This window comes from Ambystoma mexicanum, chromosome 5q, assembly GCF_040938575.1.
Source record: "Ambystoma mexicanum isolate Mex_15411 chromosome 5q, UKY_AmexF1_1, whole genome shotgun sequence".
Classification (NCBI taxonomy): Eukaryota; Metazoa; Chordata; class Amphibia; order Caudata; family Ambystomatidae; genus Ambystoma; species Ambystoma mexicanum.
This window is the reverse complement of record NC_090933.1, coordinates 1,106,813,390-1,106,840,691: the sequence shown is the minus strand read 5'-3', so window position 1 is coordinate 1,106,840,691 and position 27,302 is coordinate 1,106,813,390. Positions and strand designations below refer to the sequence as shown.

The window sequence follows — 27,302 nt, the reverse complement described above, 5'->3', positions numbered from 1 at the left end:
AATACTGAGATAACATGAAATAATCCCAGACAGTTAAAAGATAGCGGCCTCCAGAATGACATCCCCTCTGCAATGTAAATGGGGTGACCAGACGTCCTGGTTTTCCCGGGACAGTCCGGGGAAATCACCCTCCGTCCCGGGGTGCCCCGGAGTTTTTTCATTTTAGAAAACCCGTCTGGGGTTTGCATGGTTTGGTGGCTACGGTCTTGGTTTTTGGCGGGACCCGATTTCGAAATTCCAAAACCGGGTCCCGGCGCGACTCTTCCTGCATGAATGGGGGGGGGGGGGTGTAAAATGCTTTTCACGCCCCATTTCCTCCCACTTCCCCTCCCCGGCGCTCTCCTCCAATGAAAGTTGTGCGCCTGTGAGCACACCCCCTCCCCGCCCCTGCAATCGGCCAGCAAAATAGAAGTAGGACTACAGTTTTAACCCGCTTTAAAAAAAAAAAACATCTGGTCACTCTAAATGTAAAAGAAATCATGGCGATTATGAAAGAGTTGGCGAGTATGGCTAATCGTGTTGATTTTCTTTTCATCAAGAGCAAATCAGGTTAAAAATCTGAAAGATCTACTATTTCCACAATATATTGTCGTAGTAGACGACTGTAATTAGATGTGCCGTCCACATCGTTATAGGAAGAAGCATGGTCAGGAAGGGGTTTGTTAAATGTTTAATCTGCCTTCATTGGGAATTGTTTGCCGGTACATACTCCGCGCCTGTTGAGAAAGAAAGTAAAAAACTGTCTGTGGCGTCACAGGGAATTGGCTGAAAGTGCACGCAGCACTTCGGGTAGCCTTGGAATGTGACATTCGGAACAATCTCAAGCTCCATCATTTCTCAGAGCCTGCAGATTGTCCAATGAGAATGTCAATTGAAGATTCCATTGGTTATAATGAAGAGCTATGGACGATGTCCGAGGGCTCTACAGAGAAATATGGGCTTTGAAGACCGAATTAAAGACCTGAGCACAGCAGTACATTTAATGATATAACAGGCCCATGACTCCTTGCACTGCTAGAGGATGTGGTCTATACATCTATTATAAGCTCACTCTTTAGGCTGTATAGCATGGTTACTCATTATGTGGTCCTCCAGATATTTTGGAGTTTACTTTCCATCTCCCATAGCCAGCACAAACAATGGTGAATGATCATGGGCATTGTAGTCCAAAACATCTGAAGGGCCACATAACGAGTAACCATAGTATATTGTATGTATAAGTATATAGAAGTTCTTAGAACAAATCTCCCTGTGCTGTCATGGGGAATTGGCTACAGGTTCTCCCAGTGTCTGTAACCCTGGAATGAAGTGTTCTGAACAATCCGAGAGCTATACTTGGTGCTAAGCCCCAATTCCATGTGCTGGGACAGGGTGGGTAATGGCCTGGAAGCCCAAGTTAACTGCCCAAGCGAAGATAGGGCCATTAACAAGGGCTTCGGGCCGTTAACCCCCGTTCAAGTACTTGGAACGGGGGCTTAAGGCCATTAGTACCCCAGGCTACCAAAGCAGTAACCCGGGGTGCTAAAAATAAAAAAAGCATTTTCCTTCATTCAACGGGATGCTGCACGCGTCCTGTTGAACGCAGGAAAATCCTTTACAAAGATGGCCCCCATGGAAAAAGAAGGCGGGCATCCGCACAGAGCCCCTCTTACCTTTCGATGGTGGCCTGCGCGAGGCAAGGGGAAGGAGCAGTGCTGCTACAATATGGTAAGTAAGAGGGTTGAACAAAAAAAGGTGGACAGAGTGTGGGGGTTGATGGCGGCGGGGGGAGCCGGCTCTCAAGTGGCATGGAACGCAAGCTTTCACCAGTAGTTCATGCCAGCGTTCCTAGCCACCTGATTGTCTGCCGCCCTTGCCAGGGTGCTAATAGTTCATACAGCAAGCAGAATGTCTAATGTGAACACTCAATGTGCAGGGATACAATTAAGCTTTGTAGACCTAGCCTGATGGCTTTGAGTTAAGGTTCTTCAAAACCTACTCAAAGACCCAAGTGCAGAGAAGGAGATTAATGAGGTGTATTTTCTAATAAATCCCAGTGTGGACCGAGGGCATGCTGTATAAGGCTATTAGTTCACGCCTCATTGTTTAAATTAACAAAGAACAAGTAATATCTACACCTGCTGGTCAAAAGCCTGAAAATATTCAGTTAAATCTTTAAAAAAAAAAAAATAGTGACAAACTAATTGAACCATGCATTGTTGGGGTTCTCCGCCTTTGTGGACGTGGCACTGTTGCTCATGGAGCCCTGGGTCTCTCCCCACCACATCCTCTCCTCCACCCACCACATCTTCTGCATGGCTCTCCGTTCTTCGGTGGAGGGACCATCTCCCTCCTCTGGATCACTGCATGAGCCAGCGTTCTGCATTCTCTGGTTGATTGTCTCCTCCTCGGCTGGCTTCCTGTTAGCTGAAAGCTCCTCCCTGGAATGGACATGAAGATTCAAGTGTTCTGTTCATCTGTTTCACCAAGAGGTGGTAATGATACAAGTCAGAAACGCAGCCATCCACTTTAAAGGGACCCCGTGCATTTTTAGCATGTTCAATTTTCATATAACTAACAAACATAGGGGTCTTGGAATGACAGGGAGATGGGAGATGGGATGGAACCATGACTTGGACATTCCTCATCCCCAGAGGGGGAGATCACCCACAGTGGGAACCCGCTTGCACTGAACCCCAAGGAGGTATTTCATAGCGGGATCACCTCCCTAGTCCCAAAGGGGGTGACTCCCCCTTGGGAAGAAGGGAGGAATGGCTTGGAATCGTCACATCACCTTTGAAGGAGATTCTAAAAATAAAAAAAATAAAAAAAATAAGTTAAAATACTAACAACTTGAGATTTGTAGTGTGAGTGGAAATTGCAATATTAATTCTGCCAAGTCCCTGGGGTGCTAGAAAATGGGGAGTTTGTTTCTATTATGGGGCACTCATAACAAATAGAAACATCTTGATATTTGTGTGAAGGGCAGCAGTGCTTCTCACTATATTTAAAGCTCAGTGAGATTTGACCACATATAGGAAACATTTCTAAACACAGAACACAGGGGTTGACACATTATTATTCATAGAAAAAGAATAGGATATTGTAGTTTCCTAGGGCTAGTTACATTCTGATTTTTAAATTGTACTTGAAGCTGAGGGAGATAACATGTAAATAAATGCCATCATTCTTTTTATGTGCTGTGTGTAAACGGGGACCATCTGCCAGTACTGACAGGGCAGCATTGTATAAGTAATGTTTAAAAAGTACCCTAAGTGTTTTCACAGATGTCATTCGCATAGGGGCTGTGGTTTGTTGTCCCTGCATTGTGGCCTAATGAAGAAATACTTGCTGGTGTGTGATCTGTGAAAGCCAAAGAGATAAAGAGGTTGAATGGGTAGGTGAAAAGGGGGTTAGCTATCCGAATGGCATTGAAATGGAAAAAAATCCCAATATGAAAATACCATCTACTCTCTACTCACTCTTGACATTGCACAGTAATCCGGTATGGAAAATGAAGTGGGAGGGGTACCCATCTTCAGAAAATGACAAAAATGTTCCTATCTTGGGTGAGAGGACTGGTGCATTCGAAATTCACAGCATTGTTTTTCGACCCAAACCTGCAGAATTCTTATGCAATTAATTCTAATCTGCATTTAAATCGCGTGTTCACAGATTAGAAATTCATAGCCCTGCATTCACATGGGCGGGGTGAAGGGGGGGGGGCAAAATGATACAAATAGATGTATATAAATGCCATGTATGCACCCTTTCTGCAGGACCATTACTTGTTAAAGATACCGGAGAAAACAAAAGGTGTTGGACTAGTTATGTATTGACTGGAGCTGAGTTCAAGTAAAGGTGAACTGAACAAGCTTTTATAATGGCCGATAAGCGGCATTATGGACATGGAATTGAGTGCTATTTAGCAGTGGCCTAGTGTTATTTAGGATTATAATGGTTAGAATCATTATTAATAGTTAGGTTGTGTAACTGAATGTGTGCATTACATGAAGTGAGATTGTCACAGTCAGTCCAAGTTTAACTGGGTGTGTACACCCTTGCTGAGTAGACCTGATGTCCTGTGGTGAAATCTTGTATTTAAATAAATTAATGTTTTAACCATATAACCCAGTCCGCCTATTTTCCCAGAATTGGCGGGTAGGACTGTATAATAGGGGTAGTGAAGGACCATACATGAACCAATATATCTCACACAGTCAGTCCTGTTAGGTGCACCATGGTTCTGCAAATGGGAGGTAGGTGGGAGGACTCTAGACATGTTGGATTTTACTCATCATTAATTGGAGTAAGGCCCTTATTAAGACCCTGGTGCTAAGCGTTGAAAGAAGTGTAACTGCATTTTCACACTGTGTAGCATATTTTACAATATATGGACATCCCAGAAAGAGCAACACTCCAATGGATAATACAGCATAAAAAATTAAATGTGGTAAATCCTCCCAGTTATGTGTTTCGTACAACCACACAAAAAGACACTGGGTCTCATTACAAGTGTAGCCGTCCGTAAATAAGGGTGTCGGTCTCATCGTATTGGCACCCTCTCCAGACCGCAACACTACAACTCTGCGGAAGGGGGCCATTGCACCCGACAGGTCTGACCTGACGGGCATAATGGCACCCACCCGCAGAGTTTTTACGCACGCACTGGCACCATTAGCAACGGTGCCGGTGATTTCATGTTCCCTTTCCCATGGAGTCCAATGGGGCTCCATGGGAATGGGGACATACACGTTCCGCTGCCTGATATCCCGGGCCGACAGGACTTGTAATGTCCTGGAGGGCACCGGGATCTCAGGCGGCGGAAACCGTGTTACGAGTCCGGCGGGTTATCGACAGCTTTGTAATGAGGCTCACTGACTCATGGCTACTACCTCCACCAATAACTACATATAAAAGTATCATCCAGTCACAAAAAAGGCCACAGTAGCTGCTACACACATCTGAGAGATCAAATGGCACCACATGGTGTAGGAAACAGGGTAGTTTGGGTGGTGTTTGTGGCATTTTTAACCCTTTTGATGAGTAGCATCCTATTTTCTAGCACATCATGAAAACCACTGCTTTGCGCATTCACCCTCAGTTCTTGTGCTATTAATGCATAGGAAGTAATTCCACACGAGTACTGGCACCTTTACCATAGTCGTGGTGGGAAATACTCAATCACACAGAATTGCCACTTTATGTAAATACAGAGGTTATTTACCACATTGCCCTAAATGTCTGGAAGCACCTGTTGGAAGGAAGCCAAATTCCAAATGACCAATTTGCGCTATATCATATACATGTTTCTAGCTAGGCCGTGTAGGCCTCAGGAAATGTAATCTTGTACAGTTGTATGTTATGATGAAATCAGTATTGCTTTATTAGTTATTTAGCTTACATGCAATCCAAACTGGGCCATTGTTAGATGTTTTCGTGAAATCAATAGAAGTGGGACAAAAAAACATAATTTGGGGCAAAATGATAGCAGGCGATGAACACCCTGCTAAAGTTGGCAGAACTACAGAGATGGCTCAAGACTCACAATGTAACAATGCCACACGCCAGCCAGGCTACAAGCGGGAAACCGCGCGCTACCGTGCAGCTGCGTACTTGTCATCGGTAACAGGAGAACCGCCCTCTTTTCTTCTGGCAAACAAAAGAACTTGCTCCTTGCGGTACTTGATCAGGTTGATCAGAGCGGGTATCATCGCAACTGGTTTAATGTTCCGTCACTGTCCTTTCTGCGACGGATGCTTTTCTAGTGTGTCACAAAGGTAACTAGAGACACACTCTACTGCTCGACACCTGCCCGGGAACACCTCACAGGGCCTAAGGCTTCCATGTGTTTGTCCAATCGGTGAATGCTTTCATCCCTTCATTCCTTTCTAGTTCCCTCTCTCTCTCTCACCCCCGCTACTATTTACTAGCATCAATACACATCTTGGGTTTCCCGTTAAATATCAAAAATCATTTATTCAAAGAAATGTAATTAGAGCTATGAATTCTAAGGCTGTGGGGGAGGAATTTAACCTGGCTCACTGAAAAGAAAGTGCTCTTTTTTTTTTTAAATGGACTTTTCTTAATTTAGGCCAATAAGACAGAACAAATCTGCTCCACCTGCCTTTTAAAATATACTCGAGATATTTACATCATGAACCCCGAGAGACATCACAAGACTCTTCTCTCAGCCTAATCACGACTTTTTGCACACATTTGTTGGCTGGATCGAACCTCTTACTCTGTCAAGACTACACTAGAGATGGCACATAGGATCCAGCCAGAATGTATTAAATGGTCTGATGGCTGATATGTACCTGACTCAGGTTTATGGTTACAAGACCAGCACATATATGAATGCAAAGAGCCCACAAATTCGTGCATTTGTAACCGGGTCATTGCCAATGTCATGCCCATGTCCTGTGAACTGCATCTTCCCGCGTGTCTGTCTATTTCACTTGCAGCAGACAATGGGCCTGATTTACAAAAATCATTTAACATGGGAGAGGTCCATTGAAAGGATTTGTGTAAATCAGGCTCAGTGTATACAATTCTGGACTCTGCGGGTACAAAAGAAGCGCAGTACAGCTGCACGCGGCAGTTCTTTAATGCATTTGTTACAGTTGTGGACTGTGCTTGATGTGGTGCCCTGCACTACCACCAAAAATGTTAATGTACCCACCTTTTTTCCAATGATATATGTAGTTTTGTTTCTAGAACCCTGCTCCAGCATCAAAGTAAATGAAAAAGTTGGGAGAAAGTCAATGGGGTGAGCGTCTTCGTCTTGAAGCAACAAGTAAAGAACAACAGTGAAAGAATGAGGGTGGCTATCTCTGTCCAAATTAACAGGCAATGCATGGGGAGGCTTGGGACTGGAGTGGTACCCTAGTACCCTGATGCCCAAACCATATCCTGCTCCCAAAACCTCTAGGTCCACTGTGCTCATGTGTCATTCCACTGTCTATCTATGTATTCATCAGTTTTTGCTATAAAAGGATTTGAATTAACAACATTTACATTTTTAGTAATCGGATAATCTATTAAGGGAGAATAATCTTACTGTGATGGCACTGCCATGAAACCTGCTCGGTACAAAAGCCTGAACACGTTACCAATTACCGGGCCTCCGGCTGACATAGGGAAAATGTTTGGGCTACTGAGGTGTCAAGTAGGGACACTGAGCATTAGTTTGCTGCACCTAGATCGGTATTGAATAGGTGCATTATCATGAGGGATGGCTCGTGGATTCTCACGCCCAGGCAGCTCTTTAACATTTGAATACACCCTCACAGCGGATTCAACCAGCACCAGCTAAAGTTCATCAACGACACTCATTAAGCGATTTCAGAGGCTAACAATTCATATGCACGTTGCAAATACATTAGCACTAGTTCGGATCAAGTGCAAACTGCTCCACTGCAATTATGCATGCATAAACAGCAACTTGCGCTATCGTTCTCTAATCCAGATTTATCTAGACAGAGACTTAGACATTGACAAGGGAACAGGAAATCAGGCCAATATCTCAATACCTCCAGGTCAATATCGTCAGGTGCTGTGACTAATTGTGAGTTGAAGATTACACCAAGGTTTTCCAAAACATGCATTGCAGCAGAGACCTTCTACTTAGGTTCATAGTCAAACATCTGTTTTAGCCGAGGGAGTTCATCTTCAATCTGTAGTAGACAAACGCCTTCCCCCTAAAACCATGCAGCAGTTAAGTGTACTTATTGTCATCCATTCAACTGTACCTACAAACTAAATAAAGAGCTCAACTCATCATAACCTTAGTCAAGGAATGCCAGGACAACTGCATTGCCATCCAGACTGCCTCTCCAACACTTCACTGGCCACCTACAACGAAGGCAGAACAACGCAAGCACATTACATCAAAACACGAAAACGCAGAAACACATACATGACTCTTGGAGAAGCTCAGCTGTAATAAAATGCACTTGGTTTTCTGCAGAAGCAGTCAGGGCATTTGAAGAAGCTTTCCCTTCATTAGATACTAGCCTGATACATTTGGTCCAGCAACACTCTAGCAATATGTCAACAACTTTTAAAAGAACATGGGCATAGAACACTAAGAAAGGGGGCTTAACAGCCGAGTAATGCAAGATATGGGTCCCACCACAACCCTGGCCGGAGTGTGACTGCCAGAGGTTTTCCGGATACAGACTACCACCCCCAACTACAGAAAGAACCCCCTTCCCATGCTATACACACCCTTACACCCACAAGACTTCTACCTCCATCACAAGAGTGTGTGGGCTGCCTTCTAAACTCTCACCAACTGCTTCCACTCAGTGATCTGTGTATCAGGGTCCTTGAGCTGCCCTCCTCTTACTTTGCCAACCTAAATCACTAAACCACTGTGTAGTTATATAAAAGGATCTAAAGTGGTGTGCAGCTTATAAAGCAACTAACATACACCAATAGTTTAGTAGTCTATCATGTATGTCTAATGTAAACTCCCTTTAGTCCATTTGTTTCCATTAACCATTGCACAATTAATAATCACATGCAATACAATGAGGGATTAGATTTAAATGCCGCAGCTCAGTGCAAGTGGCAGACTCTCTACTTACGGAATGATGCACACGTTTGGTGAATGTGCTGCGAGATGCTTGGGGCTGCTACTTCGCCAATACCTTGTATGAGTCAATATCGGCAGTCATTATGCCATGTACAGGACTCGACAGTGTGGCAGCTGCAGCCTCATTAAGTTAGTGAATGCGACTGATTTGTGCTCATAGCTCAGTGTTGTTGTTTTGCTGTTTACAAGTGATCCCAAACTCTGCTCATCTGGGCAATCCTTCACATAACATGTTTGAGTGTCGTATTTCTTGAATTTGTGTAGCCATTATCCTTAACAAACTGGACATTGAAATCCTTTGGAGTATAGGATGCGAATTGTTTAGTTTGCTAGCAAGCATCATGTAGAGCCGCATTGCAGTTCTAGTGTTTAGCCTAACACACTTGTGGGCATGTTTACATGTTTGGTGATGTTTCTTCTGGAACTACTGCCACACAACGATATTGTTACTGCATGCAGCAAGCTTGCAGTCATTTGAATTGTCTTCATGATTCATTCCCATTTTGAAGTCGCATCGGACACCATGAGGGATTTCATATTACCGCTTGGGGTAGCTTGACAGAGCCATCAAACATGCAGTATTTTGAAATACTGCATATTTTACTGCTACCGCCATACCTGTAATCAAGGGTTCAATTATGGCATTGTGGGGGGAAAAGGGGCAGTAACGGAATTATCGCCACTTTTCCTGCTCTGCCATACTACGAGTTTCGCCCTGGAGTGGGGGATTTACCTCCAGCATCATGCTATTAGTAAATCCTCCCACTTTCCTCCATTGAATCGCAAAATCGGCAAAATTGCCGCTGGAGGTAATATCACCAAAATCCTCAATTGAGTCCTATGGACTCCAAATTAATAGGGACTAACACTGCTACAATCACTTGTAATTCAGCAGTAAATCCGCCCGACCAAGTGGCAGTAACAGTAATTCCAATGGGCGGTATTCCGGTGGATTTACCACCAGCATACCACCCATATTTGTTCACAGCGCCTTCCACTACCCACCAAATTGCTTCAGGTGCTTATATGCTTTTCCCTCTCTGTTTTCAATGTAGAGAGCTCTACATTTGGAAGGGAAGGTTAGTGGATGCTCCTTTTTTCCACTGGCTGCCATTGCTAAACACTCCCATTGAGGTGGAGGGGGGGGGGGGCTCTGGCTATTTGCTCAAGTGTTGCGTATTATATGGAGCCTTTATGCCACACTTCAATGTGCCCTGAAACCTTCTTCCAGAGGATCCGCGTTGCACGGTCTGTTGGAAATGTAGCCATTATAGCTTGCATGCAGGGATCTCGAACCTTGCATATATCACAGGTTCATTAACACCATATTGGGCTTGGGTCTCTCCAGCACTGGGTGGAAAGCCGCAAAAGTGGCCCATATCGGTCCTCAGAAGTTAGCAAATTACCTGACCGACTTGTTTGGTTGGCTTTTGGCCGCTCTATTTCCCCATATCTGGTTCAACATTTAAAACATCAGTTTGATCTAGTTCTAGATTACACAACAAACACATTCAGGAAGTAGTCATAAGAGTTCAAAAATGGCCAGATTGTGCAAGGATTTTGACTTACAGGACTGCGCCTATGCAGAGTACAGGCAGCTGAAAGGGGCAATTGTTGCAAAGCTCATCTGCTCACCGCCAGAGCCTACCCGTGTACCTATGCAGAGTACAGGCAGCTGAAAGGGGCAATTGTTGCAAAGCTCATCTGCTCACCGCCAGAGCCTACCCGTGCACCTATGCAGAGTACAGGCAGCTGAAAGGGGCAATTGCTGCACGGCTCATCTGCTCATTGCCAGAGCCTACCTGTGCACCTATGCAGAGTACAGACAGCTGAAAGGGGCGATTGCTGCACAGCTCTCCTGCTCACTGCCAGAGCCTACCCAAAGTGCGGCCTGGTCACACCTGGAGCTCAGCGCACGTGCCACCCACCCGGCAAACATGCTGTATAGAGTCCTTGTGTCTGCTCGTAGGGGTGATATGCTTCTAACACATATTTTGGCCAGGGAGTTGATCCACTATTGACCGAACTCGCCTGATGTTGTTGTTCTAATGTAGGACAAGCTATGGTTTTTATCTGAAACTGAGCTTATATGCCTCTTGGTTATCGACATGTTATTTACCAAATAAATTATGTAATTTCCAAAACATATAAAATATATTCAGATCAAAGCTACAAAACCATTATATTAAAAAAAGACAGTCACAAGGGGGCACGGATGGGGTGGTGTTCAAACAGTTAGGATGCATGCTGAGCAGTCGAAAAGCAGAGCTTCAGGGTATATGGGTATGGACCACTTGGATTCTTCATTTGGTAATGGTTTAATGCGCTCAGTGTTTCTAAAATCATGTAGATGGTGCAGGTGTTGCGAAACGAGGTGACATATTTGCTCGAGTGAAGTTGAAGTGGTATTTAGAGACATTACTGCTAAAGGAGACTTGTGCCTTTATGAAAAAGGTATTCATTCATTCATTCATTCATTCATTCATTCATTCAACGAGCATGGGGCAACTGTTTGATAACAAATCAAATGAACATGCCGAATTTCAGTGGGCAATGAAATGACACGTTGAGGTTCTTAATTGATGACATTTCAAAGTTCAGACGGTTGCAATGCAAAAACTAAAATACCACTGCTGGAACTTGCACTCAATTCATCTGAGAAAATAGCAAATTGACATGGTCATTTCAGGCAGGAATACAAAAAAGGTAGCAGGCGCCCCTCTCTCGAAAGAACACTGCATGATAACCTGTTGAGTGGTTTGTAACCACTTTGAGAGTTTGCAGACATCTGCTTTTTGCTCACTGTACCTTTCACAGATGGGAAATATCCATTTGCATATCAGTCTTTGTCCCGCCCACATGGGCAGTCAAGCACCGAAATGCTATGGCAATTCCCTTCTGATCAAGAGTACCAACAACAACCCCATACACATGTTTCAGTCTTGTTGGGCCTCATCAGTGAGGTGGAGCAGTGCCTCTCTGAGCACAGTGAGCAGGGAGTCCATGTCTGGTTGCCCCCGAATTTCAGTGGGCAATGAAATGACACGTTGAGGTCCTTAATTGATGACATTTCAAAGTTCATATGGTTGCAATGCAAAACTAAAATACCACTGGTTGAACTTGCACGCTATTCATCTGAGAAAATAACAAATTGACATGGTCATTTCAGGCAGGGGTCAAGTCCTAAAAATTAAAGTGGGGGCCCTCATCAACAAACGCAATGGGATGTGATGTCACCAGAAATTAGTATATTAAGGTGAAATATGCACATTTCATTAAATTGGCTTTGCATAACTACTGAAATTGCACAGGACTAATGGCATTTGCCTTTCATAATATCAACAAGACACACAACACCAAGAGAGGATATTTTCTTCTAATAGTGTTTTTGAAAACGATAAAAGGTGTGAATGTTTTAAACTCCAAGAACCAATACAAATGTTTTCCCTGGAACTTGCAGTACCGAAATGAGACATTTCACCTTTAGTTGTTTGTTATTTTTCATTAGGTTATATAGTGCAGTGGAAAGTGTCCGGCCTGCAAACCTGACAACTGCTCAATCCCCGAGGTCAGCTTTAATTCATAAATTCAAATAGGACATTGTTTCTCATTTTAGCTGGGGGGACTGAGTCCACCCTCTGAAAAAAGTGGGTGTACTCTCTCCACCCGCGTGTACCCATCGACTTAAGTCCTGATTTCAGAAAACTTTGTCATCTCTGGCATTCTTTGAACCTAGCATGACAGTGTGCTTAACTCTGTCAAAACTGGCATGCCACTCTTCAAACCTGTATGACATCATATCATACTTGAACATTTTCCACAGGCAACGTGCTTACTTTGCATAAAGTGAAAGTGACAAGGCAGTAGGGAAATTAGTCTTGTAATGTGGAACCTGAAACACTGGCCCATTGAGTTGAATTCAGCCATATTTGAGAGCACCACAGTACACAAATATATGTGTTTCACAGTCCAGCAGTGATGACATCCCATACCATTGGCTTGTTTGTCTGATTACATTAAATATCATCATGGACCCTTCCATGTGGGACCGGCAGCCCACGTGGTGAAAAATGGTCCATGAAGAATTGAAGGACTTTACAGTGCTGCTGGTTCGAGGCCCATTGCTTAAGGTCTTTCTTGGTTTTATTTAGTTTAATCTAAAGAGCCCTTAGCACCCGTGTGTGAGCTATACATGTGCTGAAGGGGTGGTGGGAGACAGGGGAATTGGGGTACCAGCTGAGCAGAACAAAGGCTGCTCGAAACACAGGCTTATACCAGCAAAGAAAGTTAGCATTCCAAGCCTCCTGCTTGGCCAACACCCCCCTTCAGGGTGCTAATGTGGCTTTAGTAACCCATTCCACAGGCTACACCGGAGGTAACGGCCGGCAGCCCGAGTTAATGGCCCAAGCGAAGTGAGGGCAGTTCACAGGGGCGACGGGATGTTACCCCCGGTGTAGCCCGTGGAATGGGTTACTAACGCCACTAGCACACCGGGTTTCCAAAGTGGGAACCCGAGTGCTAACAAATAATACAAATATATCTTTTCATTCATTAAACGGGATTCCGCGTGCGTCCCGATTTTAATAGAATTAAAAATACTCTGCCAAGATGGCTGCCATGGTTGTAGAAGGCGCGGCTCTGTATGAAGCCCGTCTTCCATTACTATGGCGACTGGAAAACCAAGATCCAGGGAAGCTACTGCGGTGGCAGGCGCTGTTTTCGCCACCACCAGAATCGGGTAAGCAGGGGTTGGGGAGGGGGGTTGGAATTAATAAAACATACTATTTTTTTTAAAAAAGGGAAGGGTGTGGGTGTGTGCCAAGGAGCGGGGTGGGGAAGGCAAGTTCCGTGGAACCTGGGCTGAGCTCAGAAGTATCAGCCCGTACACCCAGGAACTTGATTGGCTGCGCCCCTTGCCCTGGGTGCTAATGAATAATATAAATTCTATTGCCCTTCCATGGACTGTTATGAGATGTAGGGAGAGTGCAGTGCCAAGAACCTAATCCTGGCCGGAGGGGCTAATGAGGTTCTCAATGTTTGTGCATTGCTTCTTGTAGTCCAGGCATTTAATGAGGGGGCTGGTGGAGATGGACAAGATGCTATCTCAGACGATGTATGTATGCCTTTTCAATACCTTAGAGCTGGCATCAGTACTATTGCATAACACATATCAAATGCATCATACTGATTGAACATTCGTTTAAAGGTCAACAATGGAACCTAAGATCATGCCTGCAATTCCTGCTGCTGGTCCCTGCACCGTCAGTAACTTTCAGGCGGCTTTCTTGTTTCACCACCTAACCACCATCCATACTTCCCTGTTAACAGAAAATACATCCATTGCATTCAACATAAAAACCGGAGCCAAGATGTTAAAAGAAAATACAAGTAGTGTTTTGCTTCTTGCTGTTGAGCGCTAAGCAACCTTTTATCAATGCCGCCTAAATATGTCCCGTCAAGGCCACTCATCACAAAATCCCTTTTTCCCTAGTCTCTTCCTTGTGATCACGTTGTTGTTTTTGGATCTGCTTGGCATCAGGGGGGTATTTATGGAACTCGCCGGCTGAACCACACAATGAAAGCCTTGCTTGCTGCTCCGCTGAAGTCTTTTCAAAGGTGCCAAAATACACCACTTGTTCTTCCAGTGTCTGTGTTTCTCAATAGCTATTTGTTGAGCAGCATTTTCTAGGGGTGACGTTTCAGTGCCTCGACTACTACTGCTAACACATTCAGTGTTCAACTAGTTAGTCTCACCTACTGTCCAGTAAGAAGGGGCTTAAGTGGGTCGTGGCTGGCCCTGGTTAACCAGCTGTCTCCAAAAAGTGCCCTAGAGGCAGGACTCCCTGTTGGCTTCTCTTACCTGATTTCCTAGGGCACTATCACGACCTTGGTGGTATCCCGGTGGTAAATCTATTGGGATACCACCAACACAAATAGCGTTACCACAACTCAGTCCGGTGCTATATGTGCCAAATCCTGAGTTGCGGGTGGGGGCAGTAAGTCCCCATTCCCATTGTGTCCATTGGAACCAATGGAGCATTCTGGGTGCTATTACCGTAGCGCTATTTGCACCGCAGTAATAGTGCCGCAAATGGGCAGAAAAAGAGCCTATAAATCTCCCACTTTCCACCGAAACTCGGAATTGGGCAGAGCGGTAATGCAGCAGTAATAGCATTACCACCACATTTTTGTCACCCCATCCCACCCGTAATAACCCCCCCCTTGTGCGCTAAAGTTGATGAGTGACAATACTGTTCTTCTCCAGTAGAGGTCACTGGGCCTCATTACAACAGTGGCGGTAAGGCAACAACGGCGCTGGTAGTGCTACCGGCGGCGTTGTTGCCATGCCGCCCCATTTCGAGTTCTGCTCGCGGGGGCCACCCTCCAAGCCTGGTCAGACCAGGCGTGCAGAGCGGCACCCACGAGCAGAACAGGATGGTAGCAACATTACTGTTATGAACGATACCACTGCTACCATCCTCCCCATTCCCATTGAGCCCTTTGTGGGCTCAAATGGGAATGGGGACGTACTGGCTCCGGGTCCCGCGCAAGGTCGGAATGGCCCGGTAATTCCCCTTTCGGGGGACCCGGAGCGAGTTTGGGGGTAGCCATGCCCTTACAAGGGCATGGCTACCTCCAAACTTGTAATGAGGCCCACTGTCTGCTACATTTAGAATCACAACATCAGTTAATGACATTGGGAGTTAGATTGTTTCCCAACACAGACGCAAATGTATGCATTGATTTTGGCAACACATTATAATGAAACCTTATCATTCGAATGAACCGAAAGAAAAGATTGCGACTTGATCTATGTTCATTTAATTTCAGTTTTATACGTCAGTGCAATTATGTTAGTGGATTGTTTTACTGCAGATTAATTATATTTAGTACACCTTTTAAAATAGATCGATTGCCTCTCATAACAGGTCTGAAAACTCGACTACCTCCATTAGGGCACTCCGTTAATTATATGGCTTTTAACGGTTCCATAGTTACTTGAGTTTGTAAGGCTGCATCAGACACTTCTCATGCCTGCCCCCAAATATTTGTATTCATTGTTTTATATAGCGCCTTAATCCAAGGTGCATTACAGTTAACAACAAGAACACATTAAACATGGAACATCACATTAAACATGGAAGAATACATTAAACATGGAATATTGTTTTGCAATGCATTGGCGCTCCCCCTCGCTTTCATATCCCACTTAAAGCACTTCTAGTAGAATATTCCCACCATGATAAGAGCAGTTTATGTCCCCTTTAAGATGTCAGTGATTGTACAGCGTGCCTCCGAAAACTGTGTGTTACAATCAGCCATAGAATCAGCCATAGAATCCTCCCCAGATTTAAACCCCGGCAGGACCGACCGACAGACCGACCGACCGACCGACCGACCGACTCGGCCTTTCATTCCTAAGGTGGGTAAATGGACTACCACTAAATTACAAAACAATGATATGATATCATATGGCATTTATAACGCGCCTATATACAAGTGTTTCAAGGCGCAACAAGGCAGGGGAGGGGAACAGAGGGAAGACAGAGACAGTGATCCTACTATGCCAGATGACATTGAGAATGCAGAAGGGGAGGGTGCAAGGGGAAAAGTGCAGGGGGAAAGGAGGGGCAGTGCAGTATATAGGAAACAATAAAATAAATAAAATAAATAAGAAATATGACAGCAATAATCACAGAGCTTAGAAGCAGGGGGAATCTGACACAAAGCACTATATGAAACATTCACAGAGGCATTAGGTGTGAAAGCCATTACAAACATAAATAATAGCACACGCGTGTACCACAGAGCAAACAGAGATGTGGGCTTTTCAAGTACATGAGCTATGGTCATTGGTTAAATATATGCAGACTAAATTAAATCAATATCTCACACCAGAGCGCTTAGTATTACCTGAAAATAATTGCATGAGCTAATATTTAGTACCCTATTAATATCATTTCACAAGTCTACTGCGTGCCTGGCAGCAGGATGCCTAGCCTGGATCAGCTGAAGAAGCCCCAGTGACACCACATTCTCACCAGGACCCCACGGAGTGTGGGACCAACCTCTCAACACAGCGACAAGCTCCGTCAACAGATCAAGTTTATCACTTCTGCAATTGAGCTATATTCATCCATAATTGACAGTGCCAGACTCAGGTCTGCCAGCGCCCTGTGCAAGATGTGTGTGCCCCCGCCCACCACAAAAGCATACCAGCAGGGGGCTCAGTTCTGTTGTTTGGCTGATACTAGAACAAGTATCGGCCGAACAACAGAACTGAGACCCCTGCTGCTGTTCTTGTAAAGTGTGTTTAATGGCACCTTGTCTCCAGCTCAGTGTCATGTAAAGAGCGCCTATTAAAGAATAACACTATGATTCTTTAATAGGCGCGGTTAACATGACACTGAGCTGGAGCCACGGCGCCCTTTATTTGCTGTGCCGTGAGACGCCCTTGTGCAGCTGCACCCTCCGAGCACACCTTGAGCCGGCCCTGAAAACGGACAACATTCAGGCTTTCCAGGATGGCTGACTTTGGCTACTAGCATATACCATCATACCATTTCCCTGCCCCCTCCCCAGAAGCGCTCTAAATAGAATATTTTAGCATGTGGCACTGTGCAAATACAATTCCAGATAAATAAATATAATACAGCCTATTACTTCTCACATCTTTTTTCCCTACTCTCAAAAGAGCAAGGAATTTGACCCCCTTCCCGCCCGGCTATTATGTTGTGCCCATGTGTCTATTTTAGCAGCAATTTGAGCAGAAAAAGAATAATTGTGGTCTTTTATCCACAGTCCAAGGACAAAAAAACACATCATGCATCACACCTAATTAAGTGACTCTTTGATACCCTTGGCATCTCAGACCTGGCTCTGGATTGACCACCTTCCTCTTGACCCGACCTTCCCAGGTTCAACTGGGCCCTTTTCTCTCCATCGTCTCAATCTCCACCTGTGGAGTCCCCAGGGCTCTATTCTCTCCCCCTGGCTGTTCAACAACTTCCTGGCTCCTCTAGGCCACATGATCTGAACCTTTGCTCCTAACATCCAGTGTTATGCAGATGACACACAGCTTTCCTTCAAGCTACCCTCCTACCCCGCCTCCTCTTCCTCTATCATTCTTGACTGCTTGTCTGTTATTCATGCATGTTCTCTGCTACCAATCTCTGCTTTAATGCCACTAAGACAGAGATCCTTCTTATTGGGACCCCTACTCCTTCTTTCCCTCCCACACTCTGGTCACCCTCCTGTTAGGTGAAGCAAGCTTGGTGTCATCTTCGACTCCTCTCTCGCCTCACATCATGGACCTTTCCAAGAAGGCCCACTTTCAGCTACACCTCCTTAGATGCATTCTCCCTTTCTGCACCTTCCCCCAGAAACTCAATGTCTCCAGAGATATAGTCCTCTCCAGGCTGGACTACTGCAACAGCCTCTTCCTTAATCTACTAAATCTTCCCTTCGCCCCCTTCAACCAATCCAGAATATGACTATGGGATGTATCATTGGCCTCAAGCCCAGGGACTGCATCTCTGAAGCCCTAAAATCTTTACACTGGCCAATGGTTGCTGTCAGGATCAAGTTCAAGACACACTGCATCACCCACAAGGCTTTCTGGGGCCTGGGACCCCTCTACATACACCTCTGCCTCCCTAAACACCGCCCTTCTAGAGCCCTTGGTCTTCTAGCTCTAACGTATTGCAGATCAGGCGCTTTCCCAAGCAGAGAGTGGGGGTTAGAGCTCTTATCTCCGCAGGTGCCTCTCTCTGGAATGGCCATGAGCCGGATCTCCTTAAGTTCCGGGAGTTTCTCAAGAAATTCCTTTTCTCTTTGTCCTTCTCTCTCCCCCTTCCCCTCCTAATGTCCCTGTCTGCTACTTGACTGGCTGCCAGGTTCCTACATAGTCCTCAGAGCACCAGGCCCCCCATTCCAGTCTACCTTTGCATTTGGTCTCCCTGGACCCCCCCACTACCTGCACTGCCATTCCACCCACCTCCCCCACTTTCCTGGCTGGGCCCGTAGCCCTTCCTGCCCCTTACCTCACACTTAGCTTGTGGTCCTTCCTTCCCCTGAACTATCTGCTTTTCCCCCAGCTCTGTCCACCTGGCCTCCCATGGCACTCGCTTTTCTAACGGAACCTTCCACCCTGACCAGCACATACCCACCATCCCCTCTCCCCTGCACTTCTCTTATTGCACTTGCACGTTCTGAATGCACAAGGCCTAGGAGGATCGGTTTTGTTGTATTCTCCCTTCCCACACCCTCTTGTCATGTTGCGCCTCTTAACACATTGTGTATAGGCACATTATAAATCGCCTTATGACTTTGGAGTAGTGATAAAAAAGTGACCATAACAGAATTACCGACACTTTCACTGCGCAATCATACTAAAGGCCGGAGGTAAATTGGAGGAAGTACCTTCTGCACTTGGAGGTATATCCTTTCCTTTAACTCTGAAACTGGATGAATTACCGCAGGTGGAAGGCCTCCAGAATCCTCAGAGTCTCACAGGACGGCATGAACGGGCCTAACACTGCCTTACTACCACACGTAAACTGTCACTTTTATTTAATTTTTATTTTATTATATTGTTTAAAGCAGAGACCTAGCTCAAGAGCAGCGGAGCGCTGTACAGAGTGTGGCTAGCCAGCATTTGGGCTGGCATCTTTTAAGAGTAACGCAGTACTGAGAGGTCTGTGTGTCGGTATGTGCGTCCAATGGAATTAGTCCTCGGTCAGGCGTTGTTGAAAGAGCCATGTTTCGGGAGATTTATGAAATTGGAGAATTGTGGGGTCATTCCGAGCCGACAAAGGGATCGATTTATAGAGGGTGGGTTTTCAAGAGAAAGATTGTTTGTGCGTTTGCAGGATTTACCAACAGAGGTGTGGCAACGGTAATCGTGATGGGAAGTAATTCTACAGGTGTCAACGCCGAACCCATTATGAGGTCCAATGAACCTAATCTTCCCTTTATTTCAAATTTTTGAGACAGTCTGGACCGCGGATGAAGAATTTTGCTTATTCCTAATGGGAATTGTCCAGTTCCTTCTGTGGTAGCAAGTGCTGGCGATCGTATTGCATATCCTTCCATATCTTCCATCGGCTTATTTCCTTAGATCAATCGGACATTAAAAGAATTAGGTAACCAATGAGCACTTTCCTTCCCCCATATGGAATATTCCTTAATCTGCTGTAATTGCGTGCATAAACCATGGGCGTGAAACATGAGCCTCCTCCAGTACAGATCAGAACGCCTGTGGGAACATGTTTCAGCCTCTACCAGAGCTTCTTCAAAGCCCGTGATTTTATGCGCTGTCACAAATTACCAGCCAGGAGAATGCCGAGAACATGATGAAGCGGCTCATTTGTTAGAACTCTCGAATTGGATGAAGAATGTGGAATCGGATGCACTATCTATCACACCTGCTCAAAGTGAAGTGGACAACGTCCAAACACACTCCCAAGAATTTGCTCAAGAAAAAAAGAAGAAATACTGGGTTGAACTGCACTCCTCGGCTCAATGTTAGCACATGACTCATGCAACGCTTCGTGGGAAAAGCAACATCCTGTACCTGCAGGCAGGGTTGCATAATGGCAACAAATAATGACAGTGTGTTTTATTTTGTGAGGCCAACAATTCTCTGAGTCAGTGCCCTCTTCTGTTCTATTTGATTTTTGCAAAACCAATTGTCAACCCGAAGGAAGTCAGAATGGATCCCTTAGTTGCCGTCCCGAGAGGATTTTTTTAATTTAAAAACCATGCCACGGTTTTGGGAAAAGGAGGGTGCCCTCTACAGAAATGAAACAATTTAAGCTGACATTTCAAATAGTAAACTGCTTGGTTCCCCACCTTCCTGTTATCACCTTTGTCAGACACCCCAGTGTAGCCTCGAACCGCCAACCATTTTTGGTAACGACCATATGTATTTACTGATTGCACCACAGAGACTGGTTAACAAACAAGCGTATCAAACCCTGTAACAACAAGCAAAGCAAAAACTCCTCAAAGCGCTAGCGATATATAATTCTGCAACTCAGCACTATATATATATATATATATATATATATATATATATATATATATATATATATATATATATATATATATATATATATATATATATCAGAAGTGCTGGAGATATTTATTTTAAGGTTTGATCCCATTGGGAGTGAGGGGGCGACAGAGGTGAGGAGTTTGAGGAGCGGGAGAGGGTTGAATGTGCTTGGGGTTCCAGTCATACTTTTGTTTTTGACCTGTCCTAGTTTTTTATTTTCAAAATCTGGTCACCCTAGCCAGAGGCAGCAGGGCAGTGGTAAAGAGGGTAAGGGGAGAAAGGATGCATCATGTCGTTGCTTATCAAGCTAACGCCAAGCTAGCTCGCTTCAAAGCGCTGTGGTGGAACAGAAACGAAAGGTTAGGACATGAGTGGAAAGGAAGATATCGGAGAGAGGGCGGGCGATATATTATGGTAGCTCCTTTCTTATGTTCAGCCTATGAACAAATTAGTCGCTTGGAGTCTCTGAGGGCAAGACCCTCAAGGCAGAGATGGTGCCGATAGAAAAGTGATCTGGGAGTGGTACAGAGAAGGCGGTCAGTGGCGAAGGATACTTAGGAAGGATGCAGCGAGAAAGCTGTAGTGAAATGGCCCCATCGCTGGTATATAGACGATATCATTTCATAGCGTTTCACATAGAACAATGGTGCACAATCCAATGTCCACAGGTGAACAGAGTGGCTGTGTTCCACCATCTTCTGTCTCGTGAACCGGCATGATGTGACATCCTATGACGGAGGCCAGCTTTATGAACTGTGGACGAGAGACTCTAAATGCTCTGACAAGGATTTACAGCATCATTTAGATGTGATTTTCTTTGAAACATATCAAAAGGATGTTAAAACAAAATGAACGAAGTATATAGCTACACAGGCACGAGAATTAAAATATAGTCACATGTAATTTCCCCTGTCCATTGGACTCTATTGCCAACAATTGGTTAATCGTGATCATTATCATCCTGTAGACTCCATCCCACACCCTGTCGTGCAACAGCTGCTTAACCGGTTAGGGGTAACCCAGCTGCAGACTAATTCGCCTTTAAAAGCCCTGGGGCGATGCAGGGCCACTGAGATGAAAATATGCCATTGGAAGCAAATTATCTCAGAATGTAACCTGTGCCATCTGCCTCTAATATGCTGTAACTTGCAGGATGAATGCCAATGTAAACGCCCTACCCGGTTTCCTTTGTGAATAGGCAGTCTTCGCTGTGCAAAGGTAACAAGGGCACACATTCTACAGCAGAACAGGCCAAAAGGAGCAATCCCTAGGGTTTGAGGACACCATGAGGAGTAAGTACCTCGATTGCCAGGATCTTCATGGGGTCTTCTACACCCAATGGCCATATTGACAGCGTCTTAAGCAAATACTGGGATGTGGCTTCTGTAAGGGTAAAAGGGATGATATTGTGGCACGTTCTTTGGATATTGTGGTATCTGAACTACCTACAGATGAGGAACTGCAAGGGGCCATGAAGTACTAATACTTTGATCCTACTTATAGAAAATAATCAAAAGAGCGCTAGTTTGCACATCCTGCCGCCTCCATGTATTTTCAGTATGGCAGTACTTCTTCAGCAGGACCCCCTGGCCAGAAATAAAGAAGTTGTACCCTTACCAAAGCCTTGCTTGGCTGAAAGGCGCTGGGTGCTGGCCAAGTCATGGCACTCATTTTTGCACGGTTATTTCTGCATCCGTGCAGCTGGCACTTTCTAATGCCGATCGACAAGCAAACGGGGGATCTAAGAAGTAAATAAGCAGCCCATGCAGATCCAGAAACCTTTATAGTTGCTGTTGATATTACAGGGAGATTCCAAGCAACCTTCTCAATCTATAGGGAAAGCTGACAATCTAAGGTGAAATACAAAAAAAGCACTGGTGAGATAGCTCAGCGGGTTGAGCAATATGTGTGCGATCTGCAGCTCGCGGGTACAAATCCCTGCAAGGCCATCTCAGCCTTTGATCCTCCAGAGGTAGATAAAGGAGTACCAATTTTGGTTGGGTGATATTTTATGTGAATATCTTCCATGTGAAGGGCTATGTAAATAACACATCATCATTATCTTTGGTTAAGTCCCTATTGTAGACTGAAAACCTTCTGGAAGGGATGGGGTTGGAGGTGGGGGCATCAATCATAGCATAGCAACGAATCTGTAGTTTTCCCACTCAAATATTTGCATTGGAACAAAGTCGTATTGGATTGGTGCAGTAGCACCACGCTGAGCTAGAATATGACCTAAGCATTTACCCTTTTGGGCACAGAACTGCACAGCTTCCCAAATGACTGGAATAGAGACAGAGATCTGCCGTGCCGGATCAGCAGATGTCCACCGTCCTCACTCATCAAGGCAACAGGCGCGGACAGTAAGGCATGATTGCAGAAGGCCCCAAAAACCTAATTGAGAATCATGATGCACGACATGAAATACACTGAAATGTGATTTTCTACTATGCAATGGTTATAGTTAATATCAGAGAGAGAACTCTATTACTTCTTCTCTTGTAACACTTGGTTGGTTACCCGTTCATTCTCAAATTCAATTTAATTTTCTCGGTCTTGTTTTTAAATCTCTATATGGTCTTGCTCCCAGCTATCTTACTGCTTTAATATCTTTCTATATCCCATCCCGTTCGCTTCGCTCTTCTTCTCAATTCCTACTTTTGGCTCTCGTCCTCCCTGTGCACAGTCTCATTTTCGTTCCTTTGAACTGCTTGCTCCTCTTCACTGGAACACTCTTCCACTTTCTCTTCGCTCTGTGTCTATTCTCTGTTCCGTGGTTCCCTGACATCTTACCTGCTTCAACATTCTTGAATGATTCTTTTCTGGATTTTATTGTTTATACATTTGTATTGTACTGTTCCGTATCCTATGTACAGCGCTTTGGTTTAAGGTGCTTAATAAAATACAAATAAAACACAAATACAAATGTAGAAATCACCCCCGCTCAGGGGGGCTTAGAGGGTTGGTAACAGCCTGCCTGCTCAAGCCCACGGAGGCCCCAGCAAAGCGAGGGCCTCTGCGAGGGCTCAAGGCCATTACTGGTCTTGTACACCCCCCTGAGTGGGGGTGATTGCTATTAGCACCCCAGGGTTTGTCTGGGGTGTGACTAGTTTATTTTGTGTATGGAAGTTGGCTTTGCTTGTATTGTGTGAGCCCACTCTCCCCTAAAAAAACCAAGATGGCCACCACCATAGGAAAAGGGATGTGGTCCCTTTGTTATTCATATTGCGGCTGCCGCAGATGAGATGGGCCCCGGGACCGGAGCACAAAGCTCTGGTCCAGGAGGTAAGTCAGGAGGGAGGGGAGTGGGGAAAGGGTGCAGGATGTCTTTGGAGGTTGCGATGTGGGGAAACAATAAGGAGAGGTTGCCCGTTGCCTCCCAACAATCAAGATGGCACCACCCGGGCAGGGGCCTTGGGTGACTGGAAAATGCAGGCGGTAAACAGCGTGTACTCGCCCAGTTTTCCAGCCACCTGATGGGCAGAGCACCCTTCCCTGGGTGTGAATGTAAGATGCACAGGACGGTAGAGGCCCTATGTGGAGGAATTCTGATGAGGCCAAGTTTGGCAAATGTATGGGATGTATGTACGCGGTTTATAAAAACACAATTCTAGCTGGAAGCACACAGGAGACAGACACATCAATGGGGTCAAAACTAGGGTCCAGCGGAAAAGTGCAAAAACGAAACTAGCTATGGTCAGAAAATCTTTGTCTCCAGTAAGGTAAGCAGCAGGAAACAGTCAAGCAACAAAAAAAAACCTGTCACACAATACCAAAGTTTCAAGGCACTTATGGTGATAACAACTGAAATGTCCATTCCTAAATGTTAGAAAGATTGTTTCAGAATCATGAAGCTTGTGGAGGTGGTACAACTTACTGTGGAATACATGAGATCTTTTTGGATCTTTTCAAAACACCGGAAGAATCCAAACCCTCGTAAACACCGAGGCATGGCTTAACCCCTTAAGTGCCAAGGATGAGTATGCTCGTCCTTTTTGCATGGACTTGCATAATAGCCCGGCACTTAATAATGCAACAATAACAACCCCTGTGGTGCTGATTTGTGGATTTAGCATGGACAGATGTAGTAATAATCTCCTAAAATCACTCAACAGTTTTTCTTTTCTTTCCTCGTGCAGAAACTAAAAGGAATTGCAACACATGGGTGGCGTTAACGATGTGCAAAGATGCTGTCCTAGGTCACACAAGCAGTCACCCACGCGAGAGACAGAGAACACTTCCCTACAGGATTGTGCACATAGGAACATCATGGGAAGTAATTTCCAGGGCGCCCTGTTTCATCCCTGGAAATGTACCAGACGAGTGGGAACCCGACTCTGCAAACTACACCGGGCTGCACTGTTAACAACATAGCAGAGAGGAAGATAAAATGGACCACGTAAACACGCTTTGATAAGGGAGGAGTGAAAGGGGCCCCTAAACGCACCCCAAAATAAGAGGTACATGCTATATAATCAAATGAGAACATCTATAATGCAAATGAAAGTTTGCTCAGCTCAGAGAAACTCTTAAGAAAGCCTCGGGAAGGGACAGAAAAGTAGCAGAATTACAAAACGTTCACGTCTAACACATTCTAAATATTTCATACATTTTGAAAAATAGGTTTCTAGCTTGTAAATGCTTTAGAAATTGTGAACAAAAAAAACACCAGGGGTAGAATTGTTAGGCAGAGGTCTGGAAGTTTTGTACTACAAATCCCATCAGCCCTAGCTAAATCAATGGTGAGGGGTAATGGGATGTGTAGTCCAAAACCTCTGGCCAGCCATTTGTTGCAGCTTCCTGTTGTTGGGATGGAGTTACTTAACTAGACCTGGAACATCACGCATAACAATATCTACATAATGCTTATTTTGAGGTCTGATTCTATAGCCGACAGGGGCTTTGTTTAATTGACTTGCACCGAAGAATTCCATTGCAAGGACAGACTCATTTTACAGCCGTTGGCAAAGCGATTATTAACAGAGACAGCCAGTGTAGTCAAGAGGGAAGACACAACCATACCTGTGAGAAGAAACACTGTAAACAAGCATCTGCAGTGGCAAGATTAAGACACTTCTTATAATCCACATGGGAAAGTGTAGCACCAGAACGAATTCCACACAGGAGCTTCATGATGACAAGTGATCCTCACAGCAGCCAGAACAGGGAGATTCCTTTGTGTTTACCCTTATTCCACTCCAGGTTTGTGATTCAAAGAAACGTGTTTGATGGTAAGGAAACATCCGAAAATCCAAGCGTGCTGGTTAATCCCACTGAAATCCAAGATGGCTTCCATCATCCAAAGAGGTTGTCCCACAGGTCCAATCCGGTTGCAGCAACAAGCAGGAAATCCTGAAGGTAAGAGACGAACATCAATGAACCAGATGCAGAAAACACAACACCGCACCATGCCACCCAACTGCGCCAACACATGCATCCCATACATAACTCTTCCCATTGGTTCACATATCGGAACACATTTTACAACTCCAATTTTCACAGGGTGCTAATGTCATTCTGGCCTAACAACCCTCGTTCACTGACCACCTCTTCCACATGTTTCTATATCAGTAATAAGCAGCAGCAGTATTTAGTGAGGGCCACATGATCACCCCCAGAAACCAGTTTCATGGCTCTGTACAGATAAATCACACAAACACATAACGGGCTGTAGTGGTTTCAAATACACACATTCCAAAGTGGTACCTTTGGTTGTGCCAAATTGATCACCCTGGTAAAACATTTGTGGGTTTGGTAGTATGCACGGGTAGATGGGGTTCAGATGCTTGGAGTGAACAGGGGTACAGGGGATCCCCAATAAAATAAGTATAAAAAGAGGAGAATTAAAGAGGAGAATTAAATTATCAATTTTCCACTTTTAAATTTGGGTTCATGAACTAACATAGAACCTTATAATATATAATATTATATAAGATATTCTTTATGTTTTATATTGTTACCCGGATGACGGGACGTGCCACTACGAATTCTTTTTTCTACTTCTCCGAGGTGGTTGTCACAATCTATTGCCCGCTCGCCCTCTCCAGCTTTACCGTATGGTTCCCCATCACCGCCCTGCCTGCGACCATCTATCAACCACACATTTACACACTATTGAATTGCCACATCCTCATCTCGAAAATCTAAAACTGTCTGCCCAGAATGTCCCCAGTCACTCCTTCCATGCATTCACGTCTAACAACATGTCCTATCAGGTTTTCTGCCATCTGCCCTGTTCCTCCTAAAACTCTCAGCAATTCCTGCAGCTCAGCTTTTTTACAGCTCCTTAAGCACTGTTCCCGCCATTCACTGAAGACACGGTATGCACAGCCACATGCCACGGCTAGGTTACAAAGCAGGATCGCCAGGTTGCAGATCAGCGAGAGAAAATTCATCTCCATAACTAAGCTTCATTTCATTTTTGAAACTCCAGTTCAGATGATAGATTTGATATTGATATTTTATTTCTATTGCGCTCATACACAAGTGTTTCAGAGCGCGACAAGCAAAGGGAGGGGAACCGGGGAGAACAAAACAGCGATCTTGCCAGGCCCAGTGACATTGAGAACGTGCAAGTGCATGGGAGAGAGGGCGGGGAAAAGTGCATGGAAGGGGGGAGAAGTGGAAAGTGCGAAGCAGAGGAGAAACAGATAAATAACAATA

At 44.9% G+C, this 27,302-nt stretch overlaps 1 long non-coding RNA gene across 3 annotated transcripts in view; it reads right to left on the bottom strand.

The window, feature by feature from the left end:
- LOC138497906 (uncharacterized) overlaps positions 1-27,302 on the bottom strand; it is a 575,846-nt gene that overhangs the window by 313,937 nt on the left and 234,607 nt on the right. For all 3 annotated transcript variants that reach the window (XR_011278663.1, XR_011278662.1, XR_011278661.1), the window contains exon 2: positions 25,662-25,991. This is a non-coding gene — a long non-coding RNA (uncharacterized lncRNA). The remainder of the gene's footprint in view (positions 1-25,661; positions 25,992-27,302) is intronic.